The sequence below is a fragment of the Mustelus asterias genome, chromosome 24 (genome assembly GCF_964213995.1).
Source record: "Mustelus asterias chromosome 24, sMusAst1.hap1.1, whole genome shotgun sequence".
Lineage (NCBI taxonomy): Eukaryota > Metazoa > Chordata > Chondrichthyes > Carcharhiniformes > Triakidae > Mustelus > Mustelus asterias.
Window position 1 is genome coordinate 25,679,470 of NC_135824.1, and position 20,206 is coordinate 25,699,675.

At 41.1% G+C, this 20,206-nt stretch overlaps 1 protein-coding gene across 15 annotated transcripts in view; it reads left to right on the forward strand.

Moving 5' to 3' along the window:
• LOC144511288 (myocyte-specific enhancer factor 2A-like) overlaps positions 1-20,206 on the forward strand; it is a 229,088-nt gene that overhangs the window by 7,523 nt on the left and 201,359 nt on the right. For 2 of the 15 annotated variants that reach the window (XM_078241488.1, XM_078241497.1), the window contains exon 1: positions 13,216-13,400. The exons of 8 other annotated variants lie outside the window; for them this stretch is intronic. The gene's annotated coding sequence lies outside the window, so the exon portion shown is untranslated. Of the gene's footprint in view, positions 1-13,215; positions 13,401-20,206 lie in introns of those variants that run through there. 5 more of the 15 variants (XM_078241504.1, XM_078241501.1, XM_078241494.1 and 2 more) reach the window with 4 other exon arrangements.

A 20,206-nucleotide genomic window follows, 5' to 3' on the forward strand; every position in this document is an offset into this window, starting at 1 on the left:
CCTGTCAGTTACTTCGAAGTAGGCTATGAGAGTTTTTTAAAAATGTAGCGTTGGAATAGCATGGTGAAGGATTTCTCTTAAGGTTGCAACTAGCTCCGTTAGATACAGTGGGGTTTGTTAGGAAGTCTCCTGGCTACATCTTTCAATAGAGAAACATTCTGTATCGGGGATAACTGATGGTGGGAAATGTAACACACTCGAGATCTAGATGATTTCATAAATCCCATGAACAAATCTAAAGTCAGTGATACATTCTCATTGAATCTTTTGAATATCTTACAGCCCTCAAGACTAAATTTTTCATTTTATTTTTCTCTTTTGTTGTGTTGCTGTAGTTCACATTTCAGTATGCAGCTAGATTTCCTTACTGCTCACATTGTGGCTTTTGAATTTTGCTACAAGGGTTTTCTTTTTGGGGGAAAAAAAACTGATGTATTTCAAAAAGAAAGCAATATTTTGAAGATTTGGTTGACCAAGCCCTTTGTGTCAGTTGGCAAGAGGAGGGTATTACTTTTTTAAAAAAAAAAACCTCATCCTGCAGTGGTTAGCATTGCTGCCTCACAGCACCAGGGTCCCGGGTTCGATTCCAACCTTGGGTGATTGTCTGTGGGGAGTTTGCACGTTCTCCCAATTTCTGTGTGGGTTTCCTCTGGGTGCTCCAGTTTCCTCCCACAGTCCAAAGATGTGCAGGTTGGATGTGGCACAGTGGTTAGCACTGCTGCCTCACAGCGCCAGGGACCCGGGTTCGATTCCCGGCTTGGGTCATTGTCTGTGTGGAGTTTGCATGTTCTCCCCATGTCTCCGTGGGTTTGCTCCGGTTTCCTTCCACAGTCAGAAAGATGTGCTGGTTAGGTGCATGGCCATGCTAAATTGCTCCTCAGTGTACCCGAACAGGCGCCCGAGTGTGGTGACTCGGGGATTTTCACAGTAACCTCATTGCAGTGTTAATGTAAGCCTACTTGTGATTAATAAATAAACTTCACTTTAGCCATGGCAAATGCACTGGGTTTTGGGGACAGAGGGTGGGGGTGGGTTGTGTGGAGGCTAAGTGCGATGCTCTTTCAGGGAGTTGGTGCAGACTCGATGGGCCCAGCGGCCTCCTTCTGCACTGTAGAGATTCTATGATTCTGTACAGAAGTGCTGGGTGAGATTTTAACTCGCTCAAAACCCATTCACTTAGAGTTAAAATCAGGCCCATTGCATGGACGACAACTGTCATAGAATCATAGAGGTTTACAGCATGGAAACAGGCCCTTCGGCCCAACTTGTCCATGCCGCTCTTTTTTGTTTAAAACCCCTAAGCTAATCCCAATTGCCCACATTTGGCGGGCAACTGTGTATTTATATAACTTAGTTTTATTTTGCAGTCATATTGAAATAGTATTGACTTTTTTGAAAGGTGTTGGAGAGTTAGGTTCAAATTTGAATTGGGCATTTTGACCTTGCCTCATTTAGATTGTGCTTGTCCACTTTGCTTACAAAATGTAAATTAACTCCATAAATAGTGAATAAAAGCCTTTCCTCTAAATGTGAATGAAGTATTCATATAACTTATGCCATCTCAATGTGTAACACAACACGTTCCCCATAAATCATTTGAAAAGGTGTAACTTTGCACTCTCTTGGAATATAAAATTTAGCAGAACAATCTTGTATTATAAATTTTAAAGGTGTTTTGCCAATATTTTATGGTTACCATCCATAGAGTGCATTAATGGTGACTTAAACACGTCTTCAATAGTAAAAGAAAATTACTTTAAAAAAAAATGTTCCACTGTTGTATGTTCAGCACCTGTAGTGACTACCATTAGTCAGTCAGAGCCGGATTATGTTGTTTTATCATTGCTGTCCAAAGATCATAGTTCTATCTCAACCTTTAATGCTCCCATTTACTGGCCTCAGCTGTGTTTTTGTATGTTTACCTTTTGTTGAACAAGCTGTTGAAGGGCCAAGGTCCCCCAAACTACCCCCCATAATGGTTGTACCCTTCTTATCCCAGCTCTCCTGAATAACTTTCCAACTTCTGCCACATGTGTTGATAATATGCATGCTTTGTGCCATTCAGGATTCCTACAGCAACCTAACATTAGGTACTCAACGACCACTTAAAATCTAAAGTATAAGTAGGACTCCTCTTAAAGAAAGACCAACCCTTAACCCCAACATCCTTGCAGACTAAGGCACCATTACCAACCTCCTTTTCAAAGAAACATAGAAAATAGGAGCAGGAGTAATCTGTTTGGCCCCTCGAGCCTGCTCCACCATGCCTGATTCTCTATCTCAGTGTCATACTCCCGCTCTCTCCCCAAACCATTGACCCCTTTAGTTTCTAGTAATCTATCTATTTCCTTCTTAAATACTTTCAGTGACTTGGCCTCCACAGCCTTCTCTGGTGCAGTATTCCACAGGTTCAGCACTCTGAATGAAGAAGTTTCTCCTTGTCTCAATCCTAAATGGCCTATCCAATATCCTGAGACTGTGACTCCTTGTTCTAGAATCCCCCAGCCAGAGGAAACATCCCTGTGTCCAGCCCTGTCTGAATTTTTTACATTTCAATGAGATCCCCTCTCATTCTTCTTCTCCAGGGAATACAAGTCTAGTCAACCCAATCTCTCCTCGTACAACAATCCTGCCATCCTGAGAATCAGTCTGGCAAACCTTCACTGTCGTCCCTCAATGGCAAGTATATCCTTTCTTCAGTAAGGAGACCAAATCTGTAGACACTACTCCAGTTTTGGTCTCAACAAGGCCCTGTAGAGCTGCAGTAAGGCATCCTTACTCCTGTACTCAAATCCTCGTGTAATGAAAGTTAACATAAAATTTGCCTTCACAACTGCTTGCTGTACCTGCATGTTTAGTTTCAGCGACTGGTGCACAAGGACACCAAGTCCATTTGTACATCAACATTTCCCAATCTATCAGCATTTAAATTATCATCTTTTCTGTTTTTCCTACTGAAGCGGATAATTTCACACTTATCCGTGTTATACTGCATCTGCCATGTAGGTGCTCATTCACTTATCCAAATTGTCTTGAAGTTTCTTTACATCCTTCTCACCACATGTATTCCCACCTAGCTTTGTGTCGTCAGCAAACTTGGAAATATTACATTTTGTTTACCTCATCCAAGTCATTGATATATACTGTGACTAGCTGGGGCTTGAGCACTGATCCATGCGGTACCTCACCTGCCACTCCAAAAAAGATCCATTTATCCATACTCTGGTTCCTGTTTGCTAACCAATTCTCAGTACATGCCGATTTATTTCCATCCCATGTGCTTTCATTTTGCACACTTTTACCAAAAACTCTCTAGAAATAGAAAACATCACATCCACTGGTTACCTTAAATATTCTGCTAGTTACATAGAATCATAGAAACCCTACAGTGCAGAAGGAGGCCATTCGGCCCATCGAGTCTGCACCGACCACAATCCCACCCAGACCCTACCCCCATATCCCTACATATTTACCCACTAATCCGTCAAACCCAAACATCTCAGGACTCTAAGGGGCAATTTTTAGCATGACCAATCAACCTAACCCGCACATCTTTGGACTGTGGGAGGAAACCGGAGCACCCGGAGGAAACCCACGCAGACACGAGGAGAATGTGCAAACTCCACACAGACAGTGGCCCAAGCCGGGAATCGAACCCAGGTCCCTGGAGCTGTGAAGCAGCAGTGCTAACCACTGTGCCACCAATGCCGCCCTTGTAATGACACCAAATCTCTGTGCTTCATGCCAGAACCAGTTTGCCAGTTATCTAATCTTTCCATTTACAGATGGTAACGTGGAAGATTTTTAAAATCTGTACCCTGTTATCACCTTGATCTCACTCAAATTAGCCATCCACTTTTTACCACTGATGCAGACTTCGCCTTTTCGACCATGGAGCAAAGACATCTAAGCTTGTTAGAACTTTTGACATACTCTGAATGGTAGTGACTTCTTTGATGTTTTTTGACAAAAGGCATGACTGCTGGTACTGTTCTTCACACTAGTTAGTGGCAACCGTTTGTCCATTTCAGTCTAAAACTGAAAGTATCAAGGCTTTCAAGTTTGCTTTGTTTATGTGACGCATGGGTGTGATTTTTGAGTCATAGGGTGTTATTTAATGGAAGTGATGTGGGTTTCACCTGCTGGCTGGAGATCCAGCGAAAGCCTTGTATCAGTTCTTTGTGGGAAGTCCTGTCGAATTAAATGCTACTCAGGCAGACCATCCCGAGGATTAAGAACCCAAGGGCAGAAGTCCCACCTGCCAGACTTTGCCAACCTTGAATCAGAGGCTTGTGGCTTGTCATTGCTCAGCAGGACCACTGGGTAGGCAGTGGCTACTGCTGGTTCTACACCTGTCCAAGGCCTTGTATTGCTGAGGGACGCAGGTGCAAGTGAGTGATGAGAAGAGGGGACTGCAGAGTGGGTGGTCGCAGGGGCAGGGGGCTCAACAGAAAGGGTTTTTTGGGGCGGGGTTGCCTCTCAAACAGGCCCCAAGTTCCTTTTGAATGAAGGACTCTCCTCTTGGTAACGCACAAAGTTTTCTTTTCAGGCTCGCCACATGGCAAGTCCCCTGCCTGATGTTGGATAAATACCAACAGTGGTGGGATGAGAACCTTAAGTAGTTACTAATTACCCTGTTGGATGCAGGGCAGGAAAGATGTTCACAAGTCTTCACGCCATGTGTTTAATCAGGGCAGAGACAGGAAGGTGGTGGGTCACCACCTGCCACCTTCCACCACCTAACTCTGCCTGTTGCAAACAGATAATGGGATGTTCTATTTGATACAATCCACCAGTCATTGGTACAACGTTTGAGCAACAGGTGAAGTTGTCAGTTTTTTCATGGCTGCGGTGCAATCTCAACGTAAGTGGTCTTCTCCACTTACAGGATGTTGCAGTTAAGTCAAAAGGACATTCTGCCTACCACACAAATGAGTATTATAACGTATGAATTTCAGTGCCAAAGCAATGCCAGATATATAGGCCATACATCCCCAACAACTGCTGGATCCTATCAAATAGCATGTCCTGTCGACTGTTCACAACAGGAGTATGGATTGTATTCAAGTAGCTGCAAAAGTCAGGGTCCAACATTAGATGTGATTCTCTGATTGAACAGCACTTGCTGAACAATGCTGAGTGTGCTAAGAATTACGCTAACAACCCATCTGAGACTATCAGTCAGGATCACTTGCATGTGATGGAAGCTATATACATTCACGCACAGAGCTTTGTCCTCTGTAAACAAAAATAACATGACCAGACATTGTCTTTTTAATTAAACAAAAGCTTTTGGCGGAGGAGGGCGGGGGGAGCAGTCAGATTACATTTGAAATTTGGTATTCTTGTGTCTGTCCTGATGAGTGCAAAATGAAAAGTTTTGACACCATGGGAGGGGTTTTCCCGTCCTGCCCGCTACAGGAATCATAGCGGGGGGGCGGCGGACCATGCAAAGGTTCATTGACCTTGAGCAGAAGTTTCCGGTTTTAGGGCGAGCACAGCTGGAAAATCCCGCTCTATGTCTCCTCTTCAGTGATACCACGATTCTATACTATAAAATGACAGGATACCAAAAACAGAGCGCATTTTTCTCATTGAGGTTATTTTGAAACTATTGCTAACCTTCAACGGTTCATTTTGCTTTTCAAATATGAGTTTTCTTGAACTCACTTACTGTCTCAGTTGCCTGTTTGTCATTAGCTGTGTGTTTGGGGTGGGGGATTATTATGGTTATAGAATTTCTTTTGTAATCTGTTCAGTGTTGGCGTGAATGCGCAAGGCATAAAGTTTCAGACACTTGGTTGGACACGAGTGATTGAAGTCTGGGAATCTTCCACTCAGCCGTACTAGAAATTATTGTGATTATCACAGGTGAAAGTGTAATCCATCTACAGGGTCCAGGCCATAATTTATAACTTGTGAATTATGTTACTGTTTTATAACTGAAGTCATTTGTGATATATTCACAATGGTGCGAGGCCTCAGGATTGTTGTGAATGGCATCTGCTGGTGTTGCAAAAAAACATAACATTAGGTGGCCAAATGATTTACAAATGGGTCAGAGCTAGCATTTATTTAATAACTATCAGGCGAACGCACAATCTCTTGTGTAATCACCCTCATTCGCTTCCCTCTGAGCTGAACAAGCTCTTTCCACTCTCCAAGTTTTCGACCCCATGTTTCCACCCACCCCCCCCCCCCCCCCCCCCCCCCCCGACACACAGACAATATTTCCCGCAGCTGGGAGAGATTTCAACATCAATTTCCTTATTCATGCCTGCTCACTGGCTGTATCACTACTTCCCCCGTTGTATCGTGCCTCATCCCTATTGTTCAGCATCCCCCTTAGATATTGCTCCTGCCCTCCCTCCTGCCATCTCAACTGCCCCCTTTTCCACAACTCTTTATTCCTTGTTCATCTTGCTCCTCCCATCCCTTCCATCTTCCCTTCTCCCCTCATTACTCTTTTATTTTAATCTTTCTTGATTATGAACATGGACTTGGTTATCTCTGATCATCTCACCCTGCTTATCCTAAATTATTTAAATTGGTCTTGACTGCAATCCCCTCCATCCCCCAGCCCGGAGATTAACTAGCACCTATATGATACATATTGAAATCCCTTTAAATATTGTTTGGCTTCTTGAAACAGAACTGAAGCTGTTCAGAGAAATTTATGATCTCATTTTCTTATTGGATTGGAGTGCTGATCTTATGCTGCGAACAGGAGCAGCACTCAAAGTAAGCGCACATTGGAGAATTGTTGCTGGGGTATTGTAGCCCGATCTCTGACCCTGTGCTCCTTCGACTGTGGCTCCCTGCTCGGAAATTAATCCTCTTTCATAAAACAGATAATACCATGAAATTGTACTTCTCAATTAAATACTCTTTTTGCTAACTTGTATTGCTGATTATAAAGTTAGTGTAATGTCAGTCTTGAGGGAGGAGTTCTGCTCCCTAAGCAATGTGTTGTGCAGTGAAACTCAGTTGCCAATCCTAATTGAACGCAAAAGGCTCCAACAGGAACATTCAATAGAAAATCAAAATAAGTATAGTTCATTAGTAGCAAAATCAAGGCATTGTGTCCCAGATGAATGAATCATGTTGATCGGTAATGGTGCAATGTTAATTTTCCAGCCCCCACTTAAATTCCTTTCATTCTTTACCTGTTTCAATCACACTTAAGGCTATGTGTTCCCAACGTTTTCTGTTCGCGAGCTCTCATTATTTCCACCTTCGCCCAAGTTAGCTTTTTCTCATGAAATATACGGTTGGTAATGGACCTTTATTCAGATAGATAAAGCAGTTTCTCCTTCATTTCAAAAATAGCCATACCATTTGATGATATTAAACTAGAAAGAGTGCAGAAAAGATTTACTGGGATGCTACCGGGACTTGATAGTTTGAGCTATAAGGAGAGGCTGGATAGACCGGGACTTTTTTCCCTGGAGCATAGGAGACTTGGGGATGATATGGTAGAGGTCTATAAAATAATGAGGGTCAAAGATAAGGTAGATAGTCAACATCTTTTCCCAACGGTAGGGGAGTCTAAAACTAGAGAGCATAAGTTTAAAGGGAGAGATACAAAAGGGTCCAGATGGGCAGTTTTTTCACACATAGTTGTGTGTCTGGAACGAGTTGCCAGAGGTAGTAGTAGAGGCGGGTGCAATTTTGCCTTTTAAAAAGCCTTTAGACAGTTACATGGGTAAGATTGGTATAGAGGGATATGAGCCACACAGCAGAATGGTTAAAAACTGGGCGGCATGGACAAGTTGGACCCGAAGGGCCTGTTTCCATGTTGTAAACCTTTATGACTCTGTTTCCATTAGCCTGATTTGTTCTTTTGGATCTTTACACTTGAGGTTTGTGATATAATTGGAATCTCCAAATGCACTCGGGCCATGAATGTGCTCCTAATTATCTTCAGTTTTGTGAAGTAGAGAAGGAGGCAAATGGTTTGGATTAGTTGGGTGTGACTCAAGGCCTGAATGTCAGTCACCTCCAATTTGAAGATCTGCTGTGACTTGGTTTGTAGCACCTCACCTCTGAATCACACACTCCTTCATTCAAATCCCACTCCAGGGCTTGATGTAAAAATCAGGGCTGTCACTTCAGCGCAGTACTGAGGGAGTACTTTGACACTATTTTGAAGACGGGCAGGGGAATTACCCCTGGTGTTCTGACCAATATCTATCCCTCAGTCAACATCACAGAAACGGATTATCTGGTCGTTCTTACGCTGTTTGATTCATAATGTTAATCAGTGATGCCGACATAACCGAAGCAGATGGGTCAAAATGCTTGATCTAAAGAAGTAGCAACCTTTTTGGCAAGTCCAAAACCCAGACAGGATTGGGATTAGATGGATTCCGTGACATTTCCTTTGCTAACGATGAAAATTCCTTAAAAATCTCAAGTCCTTATTTGCTTTTGCAGGGTGCAGTAAGGGGAAAAATGGGCTTTAAAAAAAAAAATCCAACATTCTGGTGTCTAGTTTTATTCCAATCAAAAAGAAGCAAGGTGACATCTCTAAAATAGTTACTCTGCATGCTGCAAATTGGCTTACCTCAGAATCTGGTCCATTTATTTTCCTGCCACTATGGCACTAGATTTATTTTCTTACCTTTTTATGGCATGAGATCTTTTACTGAGATGAGTTTCAGAATTGACCCAGCACAGCTGAAAGTCCCTTGTGCAATTTCCCATATTACTGTGAAGTACTGTTTTTATAAAATATATGAACTGATATTCTAAGAGTACACAGCTGCAAACCGTGGTATAGAATATTTCTACTCGTGAATTGAGCTAAGACTAATGAGCTATGTTGAGCTTGGTTGCGGAATGTAAATTTTAAGTCTCTATTGGCAACCTGCTCCTTTCCTAAACCTCCAATGGTGGCCAGCGTCTGAGGATCCTTTGAATGTCACGTTTATGTAAGCACATCCAATACTTAGAGACGCACAGCAGCACGGCGGCACAGTGGTTAGCACTGCTGGCTCACAGCGCCAGGGACCCTGGTTCGACTCCTGGCTTGGGTCACTGTGTCTGCATGGGTCTCTCCATATCTGCATGGGTTTCCTCTGGGTGCTCCGGTTTCCTCCCACAGTCCGAAAGACTGGTTAGGTGCATTGGCCATGCTAAATTCTCCCTCAGTCTACCCGAACAGGTGCCGGAGTGTGGCAACTAGGGGATTTTCACAGTAACTTCATTGCAGTGTTAATGTAAGCCTACTTGTGACACTATAATAAATAAAAAATAATTCATTAAGCTTTATTTGGAAGTGAATAATTTAATGTATTGGTGCATGGCACAGACTTTTAAACTGATATAGGAAACCATAACAACCTTTTGTGAAGCATTCATTATTCAGGATATTTTTTCAAATCCGCCTTTTGAAGTACTGTCCCTGTCCAGTGCATAACCTGAGTTCTCAGTAAATTGCTATGTTAAGTCTCATCTATATTTTGTCGTCTTCAAAGCTCTGCATCAAGTTGTCACATTTATATTGCATTTTACAGCATGGGCAGCACAGTGGTTAGCACTGCTGCCTCATAGTGCCAGAGTCTGGGTTCAATTCTGGCTTGAGTGTCTGTGTGGAGTTTACACATTCTCCCCCTGTCTGCGTGGGTTTCCTCCGGGTGCTCCTTCCAGTATCCTCCCATCCAAGGATGTACAGGTTAGGTTGATTAGCCATGCCAAATTGCCAGTTAGTATCGGGGATTAGCAAGCTGAATACGTGGGGTTACTGAGATAGGACTTGGTGGGATTGTTGTTGGTGCAGGCTCGATTGGCCTCCTCTGCACTGTAGTGAACTTACGAAATAACTAACTTGAAGAATATACCTTGTCTGTACTCTGTCCTGGTCTTCCATAATTTTCTTTGTGCACTTTTTCTTCTGTCAAAGGTGGAATGCAAATGCACGCTGTAGTTGTTTTCACTCTGCTTATCTTTTGTTTGACATTGGAATTAATCTTTTTATCTCTGGCTGTTATCAGTTTCGGCACCAATGAAATTAAATTCCAGAAAGTGCCTTATTGTTTTAACTGCTTGAATCTAATGTTGAAAGTATTCAACAAAAGATCCTGAAATTTGACTATTCCCAGTTGAAGCTGATTTTGTTTTCTCTTTTTTAACCAGCTAGATAATCTTACTGTCTTTATTTGCAATACATGCCCCCTTCTTCTCAATTGGCTTCTGCACCATCCAATCTGATGTCTTTTTGGCAGACCCTCGTTTAATGATATTTGTTATCATGTACGTTCCAAAGTACTGGGCCAGTGAGTATTGGATGAAAAGTGTTTTAATTGACAGCTATCATTAGACATTTGACAACAATTGGGCTTACTCCAGATGATTATTTAAAAGAACTGTCCTCATTGGGTTGACTGAAGTCGAGAAAGAGTTGTTGACATCTGTAGAAATATTGGGAATGCAGTATTTGTAGAGTTCTGTGAGCTTTGCCATTGCTATTTTCGCCCGAGATGATTGGAGTAGGAATTTTGGGTTGGGAACATAGGAAGCAGACCTGGAAGATCAAAAATAGAAACTAGAAGAAATCTCATGATTGCAATTAAATGTTTTAAAATCATTATTGGGTGCTGTGGATTGAAGGAAACTGTAGCTATAACAGCACTTAGTAGCTAATTCCTGGCCCAGTATGCTTTACCATGTAGAGTAGTATTTGGGTTTGTGCCCAAATTTCAATATCATCCTTATTTCTGGGAAAGGTGAGGTGAGATTTCTCAGAGAAGCTGGGTGGGCCAATCTCCTATTGTCAATTTGCATTGTGCTCCCCACAAGCTCCGTCGGGAATCACTGATCTCCCTGTGGTGCTCGTTGAGAATGAGTTCCCCTGGTAACAGGCAGTGGTCTGCTTAGCTGGAACTCGTTACTTGAGCCTTTTATAAGGCAGGCCCAGGACTGGGCCTGCTGAACTGTAGTCCCGGGCACGGACCAGTACGTGCACATCCCAATAGTGGTTTTACTTTGCATTTTGTAATCAATTACGTTCCTTTTTGGTTGGGCTTCCTGAGTCATTACAAACTGGTAGACGGATTCCCACTGCTCAACTGGGGAATGTGCAGCTGTGTTGGGAGGAACCTAAAAATGGGGGAGTACTGACATTCCAAATGAGCAGATCTGTAGGGGTCAATGCACACAGCATGCTTTTTGATAACACATTTGTGGTGGAACATAATGGTTAATGCATTTCATTTTATGGAGTCCCATTTGCTTGGGTCTATTTATTCACCTCCTCCCCCCTTTTCCTGGCCAAGCCCAAACCATAGGTCTAAAAGTAGCGGTACACATTAGTGCTCTGAAAGATTTCCTCCTTGTGCTAATTCCTTAACAGCATGAGGAAGCTTTCACTATAATGCACAGGAGAAATTTTCACCTATGGAATGCAAGTATTGATTTTTTTTTGTGTTTGCAGTTACTCACAATAAACATGTTTGTGTTACTTGCTGCCATGCTTCTGACTGTTTCATGTCTTAGCCACCTGGCATGTTTTTATTCGTGCTTTGTGCTGTGACTCTTTAATATGTTATTCTGTAATTTTATTTTTAGGGAGTTTTAGTTTGAATATGTAACTCGTAGCTTATGGAATTTAACGAATATGCTTGGGCTCATCAGAAGGTAAATGATATGCCAGCCTTCATAGTGAGAGGACTTGAGTATAGAAATAGGGATGTTTTACTGCAACTGTTGGTGAGGCTACACCTGGAGTATTGTGTGCAGGTTTGATGTCCTTGTCTGAAGAAGAATGTCCTTGCTATAGAGGGAGTACAGCGAAGGTTTACCAGGCTGATTCCTGGGATGGCAGGTCTGTCATATGAGGAGAGACTGAGTCGGTTAGGATTATATTCACTGGAGTTCAGAAGAGTGAGAGGGGATCTCATAGAGACTTATAAAATTCTAATTGGATTAGACAGAATGGATTCGGAAAGAATGTTCCCAATGATGGGGGAGTCCAGAACTAGGGGTCATAGTTTAAGGATAAGGGGTAAACCTTTTAGGACTGAGGTGAGGAGAAATTACTTCACCCAGAGGGTGGTGAATCTGGTATTCACTACCACAGAAAGTACTTGAGGCCAAAGCGTTGTCTGATTTCAAGAAGTTAGATGTAGCTCTAGGGGTTAAAGACATCAGGAAGATGGGGGAAGGGGGATCAGGATATTGAATTTGGTGATAAGACATGATAATGAATGGCGGAGCAGGCTTGAAAGACCTACTCCTGACTCTGGTTTCTATGTTTCATCCTTTCGATGTCCCGTCATCCACCTAGTTCTTGAGCTAGGTCATGACTCCTATTGTCACGGAAAGCAATCTAATTAATTCATCTCCGCAAGCTTGCTGATGAGGCTTAATAATGTTCATTGATTACCTCCCTGCTCAATAAACCCCAGTGATGTCATGCACACTCTTGGACAGCACAAAGAGCTTTAGGAATCTTCTGTTTTTACTCTTAAAAGATCTGACAGCATTATTGCCCTTGGTAATCACAGTAATTTTCAATTAGATCCACAGAATTATTTATTTAGCATGCTTATAAAGTTAAAATAAAGACAGTGACCCAAGCCAGGAATCAGACCTGGGCCCCTGGTGCTGTGAGACAACAGTGCTAACCACTGTGCCACGTGCTGCCCTAGTTTTTTTTCATCTTTCTGCTTTTGTGTACATGGGAAAATCATTTGGATACTGTAGTATGTCATGAGACCATGAAAATCTATATTCTGTGGTGAACATACATGCCTGTGTTTTACCAATAAAAAGGTTTCCCTCCAAACCTTGCTGATTGTTTTAAGCCATTGTGTCAACAAACAATAATTTCAACATAACTTGACAGTAAACTCACATGTAGATCCTTTAATTAAAGTCATTTGGCTGTTGGGAAAGCTGGTTTCTCTTGCTATTTAATGATTCGTTTAATTTTATTTCCATGTACTGGGTGTTGCAGTTTTGATTCTCTTTAAAATCACCTGACAGTGCTAATCAAAAGTTCTGAAGTGCAAGTTTGGGGATAATTTAAAGGGCAGAGAAAAAGTTGCCGTGTACTTTGAGTGAACGGTTCGCCTGGAAGGCCTCACCATGTGGGCTTTTACAAGCTATGACTTTGCTGATGTAGGTGAAATAGAAGAAGACAGCAATGGTTTCTCAGCTGTTCAACCACTAGTGAGCCATCAATATCTCTTCCTTCAGCTGCCACCGCTTTTCAAACAGAAGTGAGGCGTCCACTGGGCCAGAGGCGTTTGGTGACTTAGTCAGCCTGTGTGATAGACTACAAACAGTTGGTTTCGGTGAGTCCGTCACAGAGCAGTTGTTTTCCATACCCGCGTGACTAGGAGGATCTGTGGTTTCAGATCTGTTTCAGATTTTTGCTGCTGATTATGTCCACATAGGTAAATTATTTTTTTCAGCTTCGTATATGTGTTGATCAAAACAATCTGTGAACCTGGTGAATGACTTTTATTGTATTTTATAAATAGTAGTAATGTTGGGAAATATACCACTGTAGAGGAGACATTATTTGGGTTATATGTTGGCAATAAAATAGTGCTTTCCTGAGGTTTTGTGGCTATATTTTGTTTCTAGGCTGGACATGAATTTGTATCAGTGGTTAGTTATAGTGTAGCTTTGCTATGTCATTATTATTAACGGACTTATGGTACTGTAACTGCTAAGTTCTTTTTGAAAACAGGAGTAATTGCTATTAAGGCATGATCTGATTATATCCTTTTTAGGCCTTGGTTTCGTTGCAAGTTATCAAAATCTATCTTGGCTTTTAAAATGATGCAGATATAAATGTAATAAGATAACTAAAACAAGATAGAAACCTTTTTTTTGTGCTTAATGAAATAATGGTATCAAGTGTCACTACCAGTTTTTCACAGTGGTGTCGAACATTTGTTAACTGCCTCGTACACTGCCTGAAAGACAGTTATCGGAAATAGTGGCAAGATGGTTTTTTATTATACCTGCATAAAATATACGGAATACTTGGGGGAATGGAGAGAGAGAGAGGCGGAAGGAGGTTGTAATGAACTTGTTTTGTCGATTTCTCCATTTGGTTGGTGTAAGAAAACAAGAGAATTAGTGGTTCATTGCATTGTCAAGACTGGCTAAGTATTGAGCAGGCATGTGATTCTCAGCATTCATTCAAATCTGTCTTTTAAATTCAAGTTTAAAGCTACTAGTTAGCAGCTCCAAATCGATCTTTATAATTCCATTGATTTTGGACTCTTTTGTTAAAAGAAAACATGGTTTAAGTAAATTGCAGTCTTTAAAACTTTTTTTTTTCTCATTTGGCAAATTTTTGACAACCTTTTTTGAAGTTCATTAAAGGTAAAGGACTTGTATTGAGATTAAGCAACTCAAATCATGACAAGCATTCCAATCAACTTTACTGAAAGGTGTGTTTTCAGTAACTGCAGACATTTCAATTTATACCACTTCATCCCATTTTTATAATCAGAGGAGCAACCAGAGTAGGTGTCTGACTCCCTGAAACCAAGTTATCATAACACACATTGTGACAAAAAAGCGATGGGTGTTTTCTTTCATTCAGAAAGTCATATTTAATGAGAAAGCATGTTTTTGCCGTCCATCTTCTATTCCACCTGCCGAGTTTATAAAGCGTTGATACATTTTGGGTGTTGGGGCCAATTAAATTTCTTGCCTGTTTAGAAATATAATCCATTTTGCTTCTCATTATAATGAGCTGACATACGGCAAGGTTTCTTGACATTCGCAGAGGATCATTACATTGGAATGAGTACTGATGTATTGGAAATGGTGATGCGAGATGACGTCTAATTGTTGTAAATAAAATTGTGCTTGCTCAAGCAGCTGAAATTCTGCGCGGTGAAGGCTTTAAAAAAAACCTGGATACAGCTCAGCTAGCTGGCACAGCAATGATGAATAAGTGACCAGTGTCTTTGTGAGGGAGGTGTGAAGTCACACACATTTCTTCAAGATCTGTACTGAGATCCTCTCGAAAAGGCTTAAAGGATTTGTGACTCATTTTGAGATGAAATTTAAAAGCAAGCTAGCTGCGCTGCAAATAATGTATTCGCAACCTTCGTCTCTCGTAAAATGCAAATATTTTGTATACGTGTGTCAGGTTGTTGCCATGGTTATAAACAGGTTTTACCACAAATGTAACAAAGGTGTGGCTATTGAAATGCAGTTTATAACATTTGATGCAAGGCTCCATCAACAATACTACATAGTTTCTTAAAAACCCTCCTTTGCCAAAGGCAACTCTGCTCCACGCGCCCTACAAAGGGCAAGAATGTATGCAATCCACCATTTGTTACTGGAAACACCAGTATCACTTCAGTAAACAGTGGTTTCAGAATAATTCAATAGTGTTTTCTATTTGGCAGTCAATGCATACCAATTTTAAACATGAGTATTTAAAATGAAACACGCCAGTTTTTGCGCCAAACTGATGATGGATGAATGGAAAACAAGTTAATTTAAAATTTGTTTAATAGCTAATGGGGTTATTGAGGCCACAAATCAACGAGGCAGTAATTATTGTGGTGGCAAATAGATGCTTAAGGAGTAAAATATTCACAGAAGGCTGCACTTTCTATATTGATCCTCTAAAGGAAAATGGGATACAAGAGGAACCTTGTGAATATTTTGCTCCTTTCGCCACCACAACAACTGCTGCCTCGTTGATTGTAACGTAAATAACCTCATGAGGAATCGAGCAATTTTAAAATTAAGATAAAGGCAAAATACTGCGGGTGCTGGAATCTGAAACAAAATGCTGGAGAAACTCAGCAGGTCTGATAGCATCTGTGGAGAGAGAATAGAGCCAACGTTTCGAGTCTGGACGGCCCAGCTCCGACGAAGGGTCATCCAGACTCCAAATGTTGGCTCTATTCTCTCTCCACAGATACTGTCAGACCTGCTGAGTTTCCCTGGCATTTTCTGTTTTAATTTTAAAATTAAATTTCCTTTCACAGATAGCAAAGCCTTCCATCTTTGGTTGCTTCTAGGGAAGCATCACAATAAACGTCTCATTAAAATTGGCTCTTCAAAAATGCCCAAACGCTGAATTCTGGCAGAAGCTTCATACTTAAAAGGTGCAGCAGTGCCACAACATATTTGGTGTGGTGGTCTGTTTTTTTTTCATTTTCTTTCCTGAGCATTCACCTGCAATCTTCTGTATGAGCTTGTTTGTCAACAATATATGTTCATACAGAATTCATCATTTTAGTGGAATGTATCGATGTTGAATTTTTTTATACTGTAAGTGGTATTGTTTTGGTCACAGGTGTTTTGAATGTGCAAAAATTCACCACTTATGCTTCTATTCAAACTAACTTTCTAAGAAACAGACTTCAAGCTCCCTGGTAGCCCAATGACTGGTAATGTGAAATTTGATAGAGATAAGTTATGCCAAGCCTGTTATCAAGATTTGTTTTCTCTTGCCTCTGGATCATTTCCTACTGTGGAGATGCCGGCGTTGGACTGGGGTAAGCACAGTAAGAAGTCTCAACACCAGGTTAAAGTCCAACAGGTTTATTTGGTAGCAAATACCATAAGCTTTCGGAGCACAGCTCCTTCATCAGATGGAGTGGACTGGAGTCCACTCCATCTGACGAAGGAGCTGTGCTCCGAAAGCTTATGGTATTTGCTACCAAATAAACCTGTTGGACTTTAACCTGGTGTTGTGAGACTTCTTACTGTCATTTCCTACTTACAGCCTAACTATCTCCTCTACTTACTCCCTTGTCCAGTGCTTTGTTGCCTCAAAGATTAACTTCTCTAATGCACTGCTCTTTGACCTTTGTGCTTCCACCTTGCCTGTTTCATTTGGAAATCTTCTCCAGCTGATCACGGCCTGCATCCTGAATTCCCTGCCTCCTGATTACTGCTTATTTCTGCTCAGTTTTTATTGGTGTGGCTTCCATACCCTACCTTGTAAACTGTTTTCCAAAGCAACCTGGCTACTTGCCTCCCTGACTTCTGAATTCCCCCAATCTCTTTCTACATGGTGGTTTTGCTCTTGTCTTCTAACATCATTGTCTGTCTGCCTGTCTGTCTACTTAACCCTTGTTTTCCTCAGTATAATGTTTTAGGGGGAGATTCTTTAATGAAAGGGGTAGTACATAAGTGCAAGTTGTTGCTGCGTAGGAAGAGGTACTCCAGCAATAGAACTGTGCACGAAGAGTCACTTTTTGTCAGGAATATTTAACTTTTATTTTTGCTTGCAGAATTTTCAAAGTGGAACTTAATGTGAAATAGCACAGACACGATAAACCTTAATCTTTTATTGTAATTTTAATGTTTTTGATATTTAATGTTTTACATTAATTCATGTATGATTTTATACAGTAGATTTTGTTAATCTGATTTGAGGAAGCCCACCCAGTATGATGGTCAGAGAGATTTTCTAATGAGTTCAGACCGAAAGGCAACCAGTGCAAAGAGTAATTGAATATTTAAAAATGATCTCTTATCTAAGTTATATTGTCAGTATTTTCTTTATGGGAATACAACAAAAGCCATTGTCCATTACTGAGGTTTCTTCAATCATTATCTTAAAAATATTTTTGGCATTGATTATTCTAGTCATCACTGGATTCTTCTCTTGAGGGGGATTAGTTCGTAAAGTCTGGGGTCTTCTGCTCTTGTACGTTTAACAATGGTGTCATATTTGCTTTTGCCTTTGGTTGGCCTAGGACAACAGCAACTCTGACAAACATTTGGTTTAGTAGAGCAAGAAGGGTGTCAATTGAAACCATTTGGGGAAGGAACTGAGTAACTGATGAGCCTGGAAGCTTTTGAAGTATTTGGGTTGTTGTAAGTTGACATGGGACAAGTGCTTTGGATAAGAGAATAAGTAATTGGGCTCTTTCCGGGTGCATGATGTGCCAGGAAGCACTTGAAGAGATGGATAATAACCATCACACCTTAGTTCAGTGCACCCAGATCTTTCAATTCCACCCCACACACAAAAATTTGGTTTCAGAGCTGAATTTGCACTAAATGATAGTTAGATTGTTAGTTAGATAGTTAGATTGTTCAGTAAAATGGTTTAAGAGGTGAAGATAATGTGGCAGTATGTTTAGTTGCTAATTTAGTAAGGATTGGAGTGCCTACAAATTCCGAGTAAAGACTAAGTTGCACTCATGTTACCAAATGAAGACTGATTGGGGAAGCAGAAGGAATCAGTCAATGCAGCAGTACATGCATACATGACTGCTGTTAGGAGGACATGTTGTGTAGTAATTGGGTTACTTGCCTTCAATTTCAAAATTTGTTTTATAGTGACTTGAAAAAATTAAAAGACAGTTACCTTGCAATTTTTATAGACATATTCATCAATGGGTGAGAGAGAGATGATATGGCTCCATAAAATACCTGGAACGCTCTGCAAATGGTTAATTGTACTGACAAAACAGGAAAATTTTTGGGGTGAGGGTTTGCATATGACCCGACTACCCCTGCTCCTCAGCTTGAACGTGTAAAAAGATTTGTTTCTCAAGGGGTCAAATGAGGGGAGAAGTGTCTTATTATGATTGAGATAAACTTAGTCAACCCAGAGAAGCCAAGTCAGTTACAGAATAAAATTGTTAGCAAAGTCCAACCCAATAACACTCCATATTAAATATTCTGGACTCTGACAAAGGGGGAGGCCTCTTTGAGGATGGACAACACCAATGTTTTTGCTTGTTAGATTATCATATTAAAAAGATGTTTGTGCAAGAATAAACATAAAATAAACTCAGCTGCAGTAGTGAAGAAATGCAAACTGAAGATTCTGATCAATTTCACTAAATGTTTGAAGACATTTGATTACCTTAAAATCCTCTAGCTTCCTGCTGTCTGCAGAGCGCCTTTCCGTCCCAAGGTTGCTTCCTTTTGTAACCTCTTCCACCCCACCTCAACCCATCTGCTGCAGAAAGCTTCATTCATACAATTATTACTGCTAGCTATTTAACTCCGTGCTCTCCACCCTTCCTTCATCCTCAGTAAAACTCAGCTCATCTGAGTTTTAAGTCTGCCACCCGTATCCGGTCCCAAGCCCATCTTGAACATCAGCACTGAGCTTTGCTAAGATACATAGACTCTCAGATGGTTGTTGCCGCCAACACCCCGTCCATCTCCTCCTCTTAGCCTGTCATCAGTGGCTGTGCTTTCAGCTGTCCAGGTCACATATTCCGAGCCCTAGGTATCTTCACATAAGCTGGGGGAATATAGTTTTATCACCATACGTATGTTCTAAAAGTGTGCTGGTGAAAGTGTTTCGTGCAGTAAGCGTGATGCAGGAATTATGTGCTGTATTCAGAGCTCTTAATGTATTATAAAGGGATACGCTGTACAGGAATAAAGAGATTATTGTAGAACCAAAATGTGCAAAGATGCAGCGACAATTCCAGGATCTGATCAGGTTTGGGGATTCTACTGCTAGCTAGGAATAAAGGGAACTAAAAAAATGTCAGCACGCTAGCCCAAATCGGGGACAAATTATACTTCTTTGAAATTAGTTTTCTTAATGAATGCAAATTAGGACACTGTTGATGAACATTGCGTTACGTTGGTGCAGTATATTATGAATGAAGCTGAGATATGTGAGCCATCTATGTCCTGTTGTGGTGCTTGATCTTAACTACGGTCACAGGTTTGCCTTTTATGTAATAACAGCTATCTGGAATAAATAAATCAGTGTCACAGCGAGAGGCATACGAGAAAATGCTTAGCTTAAAAGCTCTCCAAATAGTAATCAGCATTGCATTAGGCACTCTGCACAATAACAACAATGCTATCTTCAGGGCATCTGAAATGAAATTCCTCAGTCATTCCTACAGAGGATCAAAAGATCACGTTTTTAGTCTGAACTGAATGGAAAGGAATAGGCTGGTACTCGTCTACAGCAGCTAAAGTGAAAAGTGTGACCATGCAGACTGTGTTTAAAAATGAAAGGAAAGAGTAAAAGGATTTTAAAAGGGTTATGGAGATGGTCAGTTCACAGACTGACAGGAACACTGGTTTATAGTGATTGAATCATTTAGATTCACCTTGTTACATTGGTTTACAAAACTTTTACCAGTGTTTTGTTGAGGAAGCCCCATGGTTTCGGTCTCTTTCCTTGAAACCAGTGCCCTTGGTGATGGGTGTAAGGTAGAAAAAAAGCCTTTGACAGTGAAGTCTTGGCCTCTACATGATATAAATTAGCTCCCTGAAG